The sequence below is a fragment of the Gopherus evgoodei genome, chromosome 13 (assembly GCF_007399415.2).
Source record: "Gopherus evgoodei ecotype Sinaloan lineage chromosome 13, rGopEvg1_v1.p, whole genome shotgun sequence".
NCBI classification, from domain to species: Eukaryota; Metazoa; Chordata; order Testudines; family Testudinidae; genus Gopherus; species Gopherus evgoodei.
The window spans coordinates 21,303,919-21,319,386 of NC_044334.1; the positions used below are offsets into that span (position 1 = coordinate 21,303,919).

The window sequence follows — 15,468 nt, forward strand, 5'->3', positions numbered from 1 at the left end:
CATGCTCCCTGCACCAAGAGGTGGAGGGAGGGAAGAGTAGGAGCTATCTGTGCCAGCTCTATGCCTGCTGAGGACTCCATCACACTGGTGGAAGCCTTGAGTGGTTTCTGCTCCCTTTATGCCACGTGAGTTGCACAAAGATAGTGGAACAGCAGAGCAAATCTGCCTAGAAGTATTCATTATGGCCCCTTGACTATTCTGAAATATGTTCAGACTCAAGCTGAGAAGATGTGATATCATTATCATAGACGTAGAACTCCAAATATGCACACATTCACTTTTTTGACTTTGACATTTACTACAAAGAAACTCTTATCTATGGCGCATACAGGATTTCCATAAAGAGAATTTATTAGGATAAGGCCTCTGTCTGAAAGATACTGAGCACCTGTAACTGCCTTTGAAATAAGTGGAGTTACATGTATTCAGAACCTCTCAGGATCAGGCCTTAAGCCAGGAAGTAAAATCTTGGTCTCTTTCAGGGCTGGCCTTTATATAATGTAAATGGGTGCCTTAAGTAAAAATGCAATTTGGCTCTCATCACTCTGAAATATTTTACATTGGCAGCAGGAGGTCTCTCACTATCCGGTTTAAGGTCTCTCAAGTTTTGTTTTGTTTTTTTAATAAAGAGGCACAAAGCCTTAGGAATGAATCCTATCTGCACCTCATTTTCCGAGTTCTCCTTTTAATCCATCTTGTCATGAAACAGCTGTGTACTCTTCCAATTGTTTTCTGATGATCTCTGCTTTCACAAAGAGTTGCAAGTTTGGTAGTTCCAATACTAGAGTTGAGCAAATAATCCAAAGCAGATAATTGTATCTGATATGAACCTCATAACTAAGCAGCACTGAACTACACGTAGCTTTTTTTAAAATGAATATATTTTAAAAAATACTATATCAATAAGTATCAATGATGACTGAAAGAACAGAAGTATATACAAAAGGAAACAATACGATTAAATGCTCCTAATATAACTATCAAGTATAAGTCATCTAAACTTCTGAAATAAAGAGTGACATTAAAAAAGAACTAAGATAAAATCCACACTGCACTATCATATAATTTTTCATTGGTAAATAAGAACAATATTGCCACATATTGACAATATTCCTGCTGGCCCCCTCTTTTGTTTTTTTAAAAAAAAGTATGAAATCCGTTTACAATTTTCTTGAATCTATTTTTTATTACAAATCTCTATTTTCCAAATGACTTATGTGAATAATTCTTGGTTGGTGGCTTGATTGCGAATAGTTTATTCAAAGATATTTATATTCAGAATTAGAGCTGTATTGGTTAGCTTTGATTGGACATAGATCAATGTTGGATAGAAGAGGCTGAGAATAAGGTTTTTTGTGTGAATGGTTTAACAATTGCAAAATGCACTCTCCGTTAATATTTTCTAATATTTTAAAACTCAGGTTTTGTGACTTTAATCCACCCACCCCCCCAAAAAAGAAAAAAAAACTTGTGTCCTCCTCAAAAAATAATTTCTTGATTCTGACAACCAGACTAACTATCCGCCCATCACTAGCTTATTCTGTTGGAGCAAGCTTTTTGAGAATGTGGGAGTGAGGCAATTCTGGAAACATTTGAGCTCCTTAGATCTCTTTGAACTTTCAATCATACTTTCAGCCTGAGTATGGTATGGAGACTTCACTGGTTTTGTTGGTTGAAGATCAAGGTAGAAGATAAGGTTTCCATGGTGATTCCTGTAGATGTTAGCAATCTTTGATAATAATGATCAAAAAGTTTGACTTAACTATGGAGGGATTTATAATTGAGCAGTTTTTGTTCTTGCTTTCAGAGAGATCTTAGAGGGTGACACTGGATAATTGCTCATCCATCTTGCATCTGCTTTCTTGGGTAATTTTGTACAGTTCTAGTCAGTTAATCCTTCTTGTCCAGCAAGTGTGTGGGACTGCTGGGGGGATACTGGGGTGATTCAGGCTGTAGTACTAGTATGCTTCCCTTATGAATTGAAACCAGGGGAGTTCCATGTTTTTGTTTTCTCAGTATCAGGTTGAGAGTCAGTCAGCTGAGACTCTTTCCAAAGAAGATCGAGGTGATGCTGTTTGGTGGGGGTATTATTAATAGTTTGTTAGGGAAGACCATGATTACACAATGGCTATGGGGTTCTCCCACGCTTTGTCAATGAGGAAGGTGCACAGTTTAAAGAGTCTGGAGTTCCAGCTGACTGTGGTGGCCAACTTGCTTTTTTAAATATGTTTTTTGTTGCAACATGTGTTACTTTTTCTTTCTGATAGGATTCTTGTAAAAATTATCCTGTCCCATTTTATGTTCTCCAGACAAGGTTACTGCAATGCATTCTACATGGGCTTTGGGTATCTTTGAAGAGTCTTCAGAAGGTACAACTTGTGGAGGGCATGGCTGCTTGCTTTTTTCAGTGTTAGCCCAATGAGCTAAAGATTGCATTGGCTCCCTATTTTACAATTCAGCATGGATCTTTAAAGCCCTATATGGTTTGATTCCTAAATACTTGAAACAAAGCTATTTTCCCCTGTGCTTCCTATGCACAGCTGAACTGATGAGCTGTTGATAACTGTGCCTACATCTAAATATCTGATAACAGGAGGCAGTTTATTTTCAGTGGATGACTTTGCCTTTGGAATTCACATTCCTCTCATGGTATGGCAAAGCTCAAGTCTGTTGAACTTCAGCTCACCATGAAAAGTCCACTCTTTACTCAGACTTCTGCCTGAGGAAATGGATGATGGAGCATGTTATTTGGGTAGATTGATTTTAAGATGTCTCTGCTTGGCATGGGTTGGCTAAATGTGTATTTTTAAAATAATGTCTATTCAGGAATGCAGGGTAATTGAAAAAGTCAAAAATACATGTTGGACCCCACTCTTGGGAGCAGCTAAGCTGTGCTAAGTGCAAGATCCAAGATGGGCAATGGTAGGTTTACATCACCTTTGTGGATCTTGGATTCTGGAGCCATCTGAGAATTGGTTCGGACCCCAGTTTGATTCAGAGCAATCTTAGTCTGTGGCCCCAAGAGGCTATTCTGGTAACTCTGGCCATCCCCAGTTTCCCCTGGCTGCAAAAGTGGGAGGAGGTCCAGAGTTGCTAGGCCAGCTCTACAACACCTGGAGATACCCCCACATACCAGGGGAATTCTCACATACCCAGTTAAGCTTGCTTTATGCCCCTCTGCACTGGCAGAGGGGTGCAGGAGGGCTGTAGCAGAACCAATTATTAGATTCATTGTATTTTGGGGGATAATGAATATTCTAGTCACTTGGAACCAGATGTTTGCACGGTACTGACCACCTTCTATGAAATACTGAGCTCCCTCAATTTAATGAATTAGTGCTCAGGTTCCTGAGTGTCTTGCAGTATCAGGCAATTGCTGAGTTACCAGAAGAACAAAATGTGCAAAGCAGCTAATAGTAGCTGTGAAATTTATCAGTATGAATGCTCTAAGTTAGGTTGCCATCAGGTTAGATTATTCAGGGTTGCAGCACATTACCAGTCCTATTTGGGTGATGGAGGATTGTAATTTGCAATTAGAAGGACACAGAGATTCACACTTCTTTTTGATGCTGGAATTTGAATTATTGGGTATTTGTTTCATACTTCTATATTGGGTAGACATATGGTAGTAAGGGATACTGTACTGACATAACAAGAGCAGTGTACTTCAATGTGAAGCCTGTTAACCTTTTAAACTGTTGCTAATGACCAGCCTTACAAGAATACTGACAATGTTCCAAGAATATTTGTTCAGTTTTTAAAATAAAAATTTACATAAACCATCTTCACAATGCTTTTGTTTTTTCCTCTCGGGAACCATTGTTATAATATTGTATTAACACTTATGCTTGCAGGAAGCAAGTTTTTAAGCACACACATAAACACATAGTAAAGCAAATTTTAGATTTGCTTTTGGTGAACATTTGCAGCAAGAAACCAGTCCAGGAAAAGAAATAATACCATGGTCAACCAATAGCTTAAATCTAAAGAAGACTAGTCTTAGAATTTTAAACATCATAGTAAAAGTCACTGAATAACAAATTAAAATAAATGGATCTGTTGTGGACACTTGAAAAAGTGGTGAAGTGTACCCAGGAAACTATTAATGAATGTGAGAATGTACTATTTCCTAGGTATTAAGAAAGGGGAAAACAACATAATATGCACTTACCAGCGGGAAAAGAGAAAGCTAATTACAAAATGGCTACTATAGCACTGCAGCTGCTTGGCTCTGCCAAATTTAAAGGGCCAGCCACAGAAAGGAATGCTGGGAAAAAATCCAATAAGAGAGCAGCCATGGCCAATGAAGATTAAGTGTAGGCCTAGAAAGTCTCCAAGGTGATGTGGACTGCTTTAGTTTTGTAGCTGTTGCATAACACTTATAAATTATTCACTCAGCTCTATTAACCACTTGGTGCATTATTTGATTTACAGACTTATACAGTTTGGTGTCATTAGTTATATAGAGGCATTCTTAATTTTATTTTTATAGAGTTCTGGGTTTATAAGCCTTTTTCTATCATAGCACAACCGCAGTGGAAGTTTAGCCACTGAACTTTATTCTCTTTTTGTTTTTAAAACACCAAAACAGAAATATCACTTTATTTCATGTATAAATCTATTATGAGTGTTAAAAATTATTGTATTAATATAGTCTGACCATTTTGATTTTATGCCTTAATCAAGTGTCAAAGGGAAGAAAAGGTGGTGGTTTGGGTTTTTTATTTATTTATTTTAACAACAGGGTTACAACAAACACAGTTGAGTTAGTTTTTCACAACACAACTATGTCAAGTGTATTTGTGTATCAACACCTATAATGCTGCCAGTTTGTGTCTGTGCATTTTTTTTAAATACAAGCTGTTATTTCCTATTGCCTCAACAGAGAACTGAAATCCTAGAGGACTTGCACACAGAGCAGCACCAGTAACGTGTGAGGAATGAACTCTCGAACGTTGCTCAGAGAACTAGGGGAAAGGACTGGGTAACTTGTTTATTCAGGGCTGGTTAGGGAGTCCCACCTACATAATACAATAACATTGTTAGGATTTGGTTACCGGGAAAAAAATTATGTGCCAGCCTAAGGCACTAACAAGACCATGATTTGCTGATATGGGTAGTTCCTGTGCATTAACTGTTTGTGTGAACATAAATCATGTTGAGAAGCAATTATATCATTAACTACTTACAATGTTGATTAAACATTATAGTGTAGATGAGACTGAATTCAGCTAGTGCTGAGCCACATGCCTTGTGCTGTTCTACAGACCTACTGCAAACCTCTCTCCACCCCCTCCACTCCCAATACTAGCTAATTCAGAGTACCTGTCATGTGGACATGGTCAGATCTGTTTAGTGATGTAAGAAATAGCTATTAATTTTCTGATTACAAGTATTCTTATTTGACCATCATAACATAATCATGTTCAGCAACCTCCATCATGGTTAATGCCTGCAGTGACAAATTGAGATTGGCCCCTGATATGTGGAGGCAAATTTTCACCCAACCTGAAACTGTTCCCAATGTTGTATGCCTATTTTTGAAACATATAAATATAGTAATTAGTTCCTCCACTGTTTCAGCCATGCAGAGAAAACAAACGTCTGTATTTTGTGGGCACAATTAGTTGCGTGTTCAAAAATAAATGTTTAGAATTTGAGACCAGTTCTGAACATTTGCCCTTCAGTGTTTCTCTGTTGGCTAATATGATCCTTAACAATTTGGCTGGCTCTAGTCACAGCAAGACCATCTCTAGAAATGGTGTCTCTTCTTCCTCCTTTGTAATGCTGCATGTGAGCTAGGAGTCCAGGGGAAAATAATCCATGGGATGGAACAGGTTTGAGGTCCTGGAGAAATAGGGACAGGACTGAGCAGTAGTGTTTGCAGGACTGGATTGTATACTGTTAAATATATTTTAAGAGTTTAATAATATGAATAATCTATGTCCAGTCGGATATGGGACTGCAGAGAGATTTGAGTTTCAGCTGAGCCACTGAAAATAATCATGTGATCTTTACCACTTGAAGGGATGTCTTAGAAGACTATTCCTTTCTGAAATTATCCCATTAATTTTATTAGCAGTGATTTAAAAAATTATTCTATGGTGGGAAATATTTAAAGTCTAAGGAAAAGGGAAAATGATGGCCCAGATTAACAGACAGCACTTTCCCACCTTATTTTACCAATGCTCTTCAGTCTTAACTAAAAATGACAATTGAGAAAGCTGAGTTCTTTCACTGTATTTTTTTTATTTTAGGGGCTAAATTCTGCTTTCAGGTACATTGGTGTAAATTTGGAGTAACTCAAATAGCTACTTGGGGTTATTCCAGAGCAAACGAGAGCAGAATTTGGTCCTTTCATATCATAGACTGTGTAACTCTACCCTAGACTGAATTTCCAGAGACCACTTGGAATGAGACAGAATTTCAGACTCTTTGCTGAGTCCAGGGTTTCCCTACTGGAATCATCTAAACTTTATGATAGCTGAAATTTGGACTTCTTAATCATTGTTCTTTGACTCTGGAAAGATTATTTGATAAGAGTATGGATTATAAACTATAGGCCAAATTTTGCTCTCGGATATCCTGAAGTAAGTACAGAGTAACTGTTAAGGGCAATGGATTTACTCTGGATTTTCACTGGTGTTACGGACAGCAACTATATATTTCATTACAGGACAACATATCCCACTAGTTAGGATCTGCCTTATTATGGAATGTGGTGTTAGTACTGACTTGAATCTGAAGTCATCTGGTCTAAAGAGAGTTATTGAATATGCCAGTTTAAAATAAACTTCTCTGACTTTATTCTGACAAAAATGTGTTAATTGCCACTTTGTCATGCTGTTACTGGTGCAAGTGAGTAGTGTCAACCTTTACAGTATTTATGGAAGGCCAATAACACTGTAGTTGCTGTGAAATATGCAGTGCGATTTCTGATAGGTTACATATTAGAGTTGATGATGTTGTATAGAGTTATGGAATTTGCCATTGTGCCAGGGACCTTGTTGAAATCTGCCACTAAATTGTTCAGCATTGTTGTTCCTAGAGGGTTTAGGAGAAATTGATTAGAAAACATAGTGGATCTGCGCACATTCATATTGAGTCTTCTCCTGCTCCCACTAAAATCAGTGACAAAACTTTCATTAACTCTTCTGAGATCAGGTTCATGTCTTTAAGCAGAGACAGTGGGCCAAATTAAGCTCTCACTGACCCTGCTGTCAATCTTGAGAATCCCTTAGAAGTCAGTGGTGTTACTGCTATTTACACCAAAGTAACAGAGTAAAATTTGGACCAAGGATTCTAATCAGATTAAAACAGTGATAAGAGTCCTCGATACTGCTTCATCATTGGACTTCAGTCTGTATGTGGTGAGATCATTATCTGCTGAAGATAGAGGGGTAATCATTCTCTGGGCCATATCCTCAGCTGGTGTAAATTCACATAGCTCCACTGAAGTTAAGGGAGCTGTACTGACTTATACCAGTTGAGGATCTGATCCCTTATATTTATCTCTTGAGTTTTCCCACACACCTAACATCATTATCACTCTTACCCTCCCCCCAACACACACTCCGTAAGATGGAGGGCCAGGTTCCATCTTCTGGTTCTGTCTATAAATTGTTAATCGATTTTAACTTTTTACTGTTAATAGCAGAAAATGATTCACATGTAAACTGACCTGAAACAAGGTACACACTTCCATTTCAGACTTTCAGAGCCACCTGAAAGTCATTTTTAAACACTTTTGTCATGATTAATTCAAACCCAAGTCCTGTAGATGAAGTCTCTACTGTACTGGAAGCTTATTTTCTCTGACTCTATATTAATTACTTCAAAAGAGTCTCAGTTCAGTTCATCACTGATCAATGAAGCAAGAACATATTCCACAAACTGGGGGTGCTCTGAAGCATTCTCTAGGTAATATGTAAGAGTTGATTCATCTTTTTAAAGTCCACCTCTCAGATGAGAGAAAGGTCTTCCCAGCTTCCACAAAGTTGTTTGGTTTCCACTCCATACATGCACATACACACAGAATAGACACACTTCTACCAAAAAACAACACCACCACAAGATCCAATGCATTGGTACTGGGGGATGTCAAAGGCTTTAATTTTAAATGTGCTGCATACCCAAGAGCTCGTCTACTTGTAGAAAGCAACCCCATCCTTCCTTGTATTTGGGCCCATCCTGTGATAGTGTCCTTTATCCAAGGGCAGAGATCAATCCCTTTTGGGTGACAGTTTCCCAGCCAAATCAGTCAGTAGTGAGCCATGTTAATGGCATGAAGCACTGTCTCCTGCAGAAAGCATCCCTTCTATTACCAGATAGATGCACTGCTAAAGAAAAGTCAATACACCTACACAAAACAGGATTTTAGCTATCACTTGGATATAAAATACCTAAATTCATAAGGTTAAAAAAAAATCTTCCTTAAGAAACAACAAAATATAAAACTAGTTTTTACTTCTTGTTAACACATATAAGTATTCACATTGGCAGGGTTTTTTAACTGACCTACTGCTATAACCTTTACAGTGAAATTGATTTTTGTCTATCACCCTAAGGGTGTGACCCACAATGGCGCGAGTTATGGAGTCAATGTTAAGAATTGTGGGGACAGGAGTGTCAGTGACAGCATACCAATGAATGCTCAGTGAAAAGCACTGAATTTTTTACAAATCTTGCAAAGGCAAAATGTAATCAAGATAGGTCAGTAGCCCTTAGAATAAATACTGCGAAAGCTCATATTAAACAGTTTGTAAAGCAATGGCCACAAACAGAAGAATTCTGTTACCAGAAACAAAACTGGAATGTATTTTCCTGCAGGTATACAGAGCTGTAGTTTCCTGGGGTATCTTTCCATGTTTGAATACCTTATTAAAATGTAGATACACATGTATCTAAAAACTCATGGTTCAGAACTGCAGATGGGAACCATGCACAGGTACAGATTAATATAATAAAACCTCTCCACGCCTTCACATGCATGAACACACAATGAGATAATGCGCCCCAGCTCCACAGAGCTGCTCCTCAGAGCCAGGCATGCTTAGGATTTAGCAAGATGTGCCATTTAGAGGGAGAAGCTATCATTAGAATCCAACAGCTATGTGCCTTTTCTAATTAATGTTACGCTATCTGCATCCCTCTAGGATGAAGTGGTCTTGTACAGGGGAATGTGAGGGGATGGAGAGAGGAAGGATGGCTTCCAGCAGGGACAATCTGGCTAATTACCTTTCTGAAATATTAGCTGAGCACAATGGACCATAGTATGGCTCAGGTATTGGATATTTGTGGATTAGAATCCATGACAGTAGGGAGATGGTGACTTTATTCTGTGAAAAAGAGAGCAGGCTGAACCAGCATCTGACACAAGGCCAGTATCCCTTGGGAAGGTCATTTTCACTATATCAGCAGCCTTCCTACCCTTACTAATTTTCTCTCTACACAGTAAAACATTTCTAGCTCACAGTGACATTCAGCTTTGCCTTCAGCCAGCAAAACCTTCCCCATTGTTTTAAAATCACAGCTTTCCCTCCTCCCTTTCTCAAATTCCTTCCTAGTCAGAAAACAGAGGAGAGTTATGCTAATCCTTAATCTGATTTAAGAAAGTCAGAGAAACGCGGAGCATTTCACTTACCTTCTCGCGGCCAGGCTAGCAGGGAGCCTCCACCTCTTCAATTCATCAGTACAAATGTTCACATCTACTAGAGCTTCCCTGTCTCTCCTGTGGCCCTTTTTCACATCAGTATCTAGGATTCACAGGGAGAAGCTGGACAGCAGCTGCAGAGGTATTAGACCAAAAAACCATGTGAGGCAGGAAAATTTGCTTTTTTTTCCATTTTCTTCCTTTAAAAAAAAACCCACAATCACTTGTCTGCGTCCCGTGGTCCTCTGGTGTGAGACAGGGAGGTGTTTAGTGATCACACACAGAAGACAGCGCAGGGGGAGTTTTTGGTTGGTTGTAGTGGGAGGAGTCAGAGGTAGAAAGCTTGTTTCCAAGTCAACAGAAGGTGGGGGTACAGCTATCTTTACACTGAAAGGAGGACCACACTGTAGAGCACAGCTGTCTGGGTCTGAGGCGCTTGCTAACTCGCAGAGACACTATACTTCAGGATTGGCTGTCTTGGAAGACAGAGCCTGGATTGTCACACTTGTTCTCCAATGGAAGAGCAGGGAATGTGCTGCTGGTTAGGAGGGGAAAGGCAGTGCTGGAACCATGCTCACTGCAGGGCTTCGCTTTCTCTTGCTCTTTCCCTGTCTGCTATATAGGTCTCCTTGTATAAGGAGCTACGTTGCTGAATGATTTTCTTGTCTTCACTGTTATATTACACACACATTATATAATATATATACACACTGCACACTCTACCCACCCGCACATTTTACTCTTTTTTTTCCTGCATTTGTACAGATTTCCCTCATGTCTGTCCAGTCTAGATTATTTTTTTTAAACAATTTTACTGTTTCTTTCTAAGGCAGTGATGGTGTTGTACTAGCCACCATCTACATACATTTTAGAACAGTTCTCTTGAGGGAGAAAAACATAAGTCAGCGTAGTAGGGCATATGTTTATTTTTGTGTATCTGTTGCAGTTTTTCCTTCTCACTCACTCTCTACTTTGCACATATTTTCTTCTCTTGTTTTTTCCTGTTGCCTTTGACATTTTCTCATTCTTTGTCCCTTTTACAGCTATAGATTTGGCTGACCATTGCATTCTTTTGCACAGTCAGTGGCCCAGATCAACATCTTACAAGCTTCGATTTACCTGTGAAATAAAGCATTCCCTTATCACGTTAATGCCTACATTATCTTACTTATTTTCCTTGTTTGTTGATGACCTTTTCCTTTTAATTCTTTCAAGCTGAGTATCAGTAGCCTCTAAAATGTGTGATCCGCCTGTCCTGATTAAGGCCACATTTCACCACTTGTGCATCTCCACTGGAAGTAGCAATCGTGGAAACTATAGTGTAGATTGACCTTGAGTGGTTTTTTTTAAAAAACAAAAAAAACAAAAAAAAAAAACACACACACACAACAACCAGTGGGTCTAGACTACAAGGTGGTAAAAGCACCTGAGGCCTGTCTACATTACTACTTCCACTGTTATCACTGGTTGAGCTGCAGCACTAGTTCAGTTTTCAAGTGCAGATACAGCCTAGAAGCAGGCTCTCACATCCAACACATAAATAAAAGCCCGGCATTGAATCTCAGAGTAAAAGGGAGATTTGCTCCCAAGCTTTAGGCATTTTCTTAGGCACTGTCAACATTAGAAAAGGTTTGCCAGTATAGCTATACCGGCAAACCCTCTTAGTGTAGCCACAACTTACACTTGCAAAAATGTACTTTTGCCAATAAAGCTTATACCCAGTCACTGAACAGAATAAGCTAGATTGTCAAAAGCACATTTTTGCTTGTATAATTGCATTTACATTAGAGCTTTTACTGGCATGAAAGTGTCAAAAATATTCAACCCCCAACTGACATAATACCAGCAAAAGTTTTAAGTGTAGATCCATTAAGTGTTCTGAGAGACTGTTGCTAGAAATTCTAAATATGCAAATACATTCCAAGGTGCACATGCATTAAGAGACAATGACCAGTTTTGAAATCCTACTAGAAATAATGTTTTGCTTTTAAATACTCCTTTTCCTTCCCATTGCACACAAGGCCATCTCAACTACACTGCTAAAGGAATGCAACCACAGAATAGTTTCCATATATATGAAAGGACAGTATGTGGATAAAGGCATCATAAGTTTTGCAGGGTCATCTGCTGTTCTATAAAGAACAAGTACTGTAGTTACAAAAGAAGCTGACATTACTATTCTGAAGGTACAGTGGAATGTACTTTACATTTGAAAAACAGCACCAGTACATGAATAATGAATTTTAGAAGTGAAGCTCTTCTGAGAATGAGGCAAATCAGTGGTGTGGCAACTCTTTGGTGACAATTTTTATAGTTTTGTTGTGGCAGGGCAACAATTCAAATGTTCTTGATCAACGGTACAGACAAAACCCATGTTTCCATACAAATTCATCTAACACAAGCATATCTTTCCCTCTATTTCATCTCCTGAAGACAAGAAGTCTCTATAGCTTGCTGCAAACAGCAAGTCTTCAGTATGGCATTTCTTTTTTTAATTGATTGCAATATTGGCTCTCCAACTCCCACAATAATTGTAAGGAAAATATCTGGCAGATGAGCCTGTGAGGCTGGCACATGATTCTTACAGGAGATTAAATGCCAAAATAAATCTAGGGTGTTTGATAACCAGAAAAGCCATTTATTATTAGTAGATTTCGATGCCGTAACTACTGTTCTGATTATATGCCCATATAACCCTATCCCCTTAAAATCCACAGGACATTTTTTCCAACATTTCTAGTTTTTGTGTCTTGAGATTGTTGAACAATTATATGCTGCTGCCTTCTTAGGAATTCCGTAAGTGTCACTTTGTGAGGTGAGTCTTGATGACTAACTATTTGAGAGGATAGTCTGGTTAGGGTGATGTGTCTGGACCCTTTCTTCCCCTAATGCTTCTCTGTAGGGCAGACAAGGATTTTATCCATATTGTCAATAAGAATTTTTATGTCAGTCTGAAGGAGATAATGTTTAACTAGCAAAATTTCATGAAATCCTTTTCTTGTATAATACCCAATACACAGTATAGCTGGATCCAGGCTTGCCCAAGTATTTGTTCATCTTTACTTTGTCACTCACCGAAGTTGATTCCTTGCTTGATTACTGGCATTTTGGGGAGGGGTAAATTTATTTCTCAGACCAATCAAAACTCAAAGTTATACAGAATTCATATATGTTTAGTTTCAATGTAAATTCTCATAAAATAGGAATGTTAGAAGCAGAAAAAATCTACTGGATTTTGCAGCTAGTTTATTTCACTGAGGTTTATTATATGTGAATATCACAACATATACACACAGTTTGTTTAGGGAAAAAAGCTCTTCAAAGACCAGAGGTATCCCTCATTTTCCCTTCTTTGTACTGCAAAATTTAGTTATAATGGTTAAATTTCATTCAGCTGTCTGTCTAGCACCCTCTTTTTAATGAGTAATTTTAGATCTGGGTTAATTATACATAAAAAGGCCTGTGATTCACTTTTTAGCACTGAAGAATTGAACAGAATATTTAAAGATTACAAGTAGGTGTATTATTTTTCTCATGTGGAATCATTTGAAATAGCATCAGATACAGATGATTGGATTCTAATATTTATAGCTTTCAAGGATACAGCTTCTTTGATACCAATGGCTTCAAGAAGAGAGGAGTGAGGGGGAATGAGTCCCCTGCTCATGTACACATACTTACTATGCCAATACCCATGCTACTGTGGCTTCACTGCTATTTATATTCACACTAGCTTGAGAAGAACTAAAAAGAGAGTATGTGTACAGCAGCAAGGGAATCACACCCCTAGCTCCTAGTATGGAGCTAACCCTAGTCTCCCTGTCAGGTTTGATGGTGAAAGACACTTAAGGATTTAAATCTTGATGTCCCATTTGGTTCTGCTAATATTGCCAGTAGGCTAAATAGGATGGCTTTTCTATTTTTGTATCTTGAAAGACTACAAAAATCTAAGAATCAGGTGTCCCATGAACAAAACAAAAAATGTGAGAGTTATTCCTCTGAACTGAGTGCATCTGCAGATCAGTTCTTACTATGAAGAAAAACTCCTACATATTTTTGTTATATTCCTAGTGTATCTGTAGCTCCAAGTCATTGGGTCAAATCCTGAATCCGCATTCACCACAGAAGCCAAGTCTACAGTAACAAGCACTGAATCCAGCAGCCCGTGGACGGCTGCCTAAGGGCTAGCCTAGAGACCTGGAAGATATGCTAGTTTTAGCTGTGCAGTTAACATTTACATAGCAGTTTTCACTTATCATAACCTTCATGACTGAAAGGTGGGCCCTAACTCTTTCAGAGACTCAGAGGGAAAAAAACCAAACAAAAACCCACCAACCAACCGAACAGGGATTGTATAAAATAAGAAAAGTATGATTCTTTGTAAAGCATCCAGCCTTCAAAATTACAGCACCATTAGGGAGCTGCTGCTTTATGGAAATATTTTGGAAAACGTTGTTAAAAAAATTTTTTGTTGGGTTGTTGCATGAAGACAAGACTACAGACATTTGTCCTTATTAGTAAAGAAGGAGGGGAAAAACAAACAAACAGTCTTTCACAAGATAGTAATAATTGATCATAAAAACTGTAAAATGTATTCTTTGTTTTCAAAGAAAAAAAGATGTTTTATATTTAAAAAGTACACAAAGTGACCCTGAATCTGCAGCTGTTCAAGCACATACACAAACAGAACACCCAAACTGGACCTAGCTCATATTACTGAGAAATAAACACAGACAATCAAAAAAGTGATTATTTGACAAACTGTCATGTATGACCAATAAGAAAATGTACATCTCATTGGTTCCTGAGGGACAAAGAAGATACAGTAGTAAACTTAACTCTCCAAAGAATGCTTTCCCCCCACCCCCAAATAAGCAAACACAGAAAAATTAATACATCAGATTTCACAAATTCAGTTCTATTTGTATTATTTTCAGGTGGTAGTGGCATTGGAAGGAAGAGATTGTAGAATACAGCCATCATATGATTAGCCAGCACTAGGATATTTGGCCCCATATTACTTCCCAACCAGTATCTGATCCATTAGAATAGTTCAGTAATGAAGAAACTGAAGTATTCAGCCATTGGATTTCTCTTCATTGTGCTGTGGGCAGAAGTCATGGCTTAGCTCTTGTGCTGTAAGAGCAGGTTGACTTCAGACTCTAGAACATGTAAAATTTTTGTCTTTAGCTCATTCTGAGTTGTGCAATAAACAGCATGCCATCAGTATCTTTGGCTTTGTATTTCAGGGTTCAGATTTGAGAAGAGGGTTTTTGCCCTTATCAAGGATATCTTTGTTTGGTTCCAATAACCTTACAGGTAGGCTGCAAAATAGAGCTCTCTTACAGACTTCTGACTAGACATTTGGAACATGAACATGAAATGCCCCTCTATTCGGCATTGGTGAGGCCTCATCTGGAGTACTGTTTCCAGTTTTGGGCCCCACACTACATGAAGAATGTGGAAAAAGTGGAAAGTCCAGCAGAGGGCAACAAAAATGATTAGTGGGCTGGAGCACATGACTTATGAGGAGAGGCTGAGGGAACTGGGATTGTTTAGTCTGCAGAAGAGAAGAATGAGGGTGGATTTGATAGCTGCTTTTGAATACCTGAAAAGGGGTTCCAAAGAGGATGGATCTAGACTGTTCTCAGTGGTAGCAGATGACAGAATAAGGAGCAATGGTCTCAAGTTGCAGTGGGGGAGGTTTAGGTTGGATATTAGGAAAAACTTTCACTAGGAGGGTGGTGAAGCACTGGAATAGGTTACCTAAGGAGGTGGTGGAATCTCCTTCCTTAGAGGTTTTTTAGGTCAGGCTT

The 15,468-nt window shown here is 38.5% G+C and overlaps 2 protein-coding genes across 2 annotated transcripts in view; one reads left to right on the plus strand and one right to left on the minus strand.

Annotated features, from left to right (window-relative positions):
* Positions 1-10,063, minus strand: part of GNAZ (G protein subunit alpha z) — a 132,557-nt gene extending 122,494 nt beyond the window's left edge. The window contains exon 1 of the mRNA XM_030583160.1: positions 9,644-10,063. The gene's annotated coding sequence lies outside the window, so the exon portion shown is untranslated. The remainder of the gene's footprint in view (positions 1-9,643) is intronic.
* Positions 1-15,468, plus strand: part of RSPH14 (radial spoke head 14 homolog) — a 185,592-nt gene that overhangs the window by 144,674 nt on the left and 25,450 nt on the right. The window lies entirely within an intron of this gene.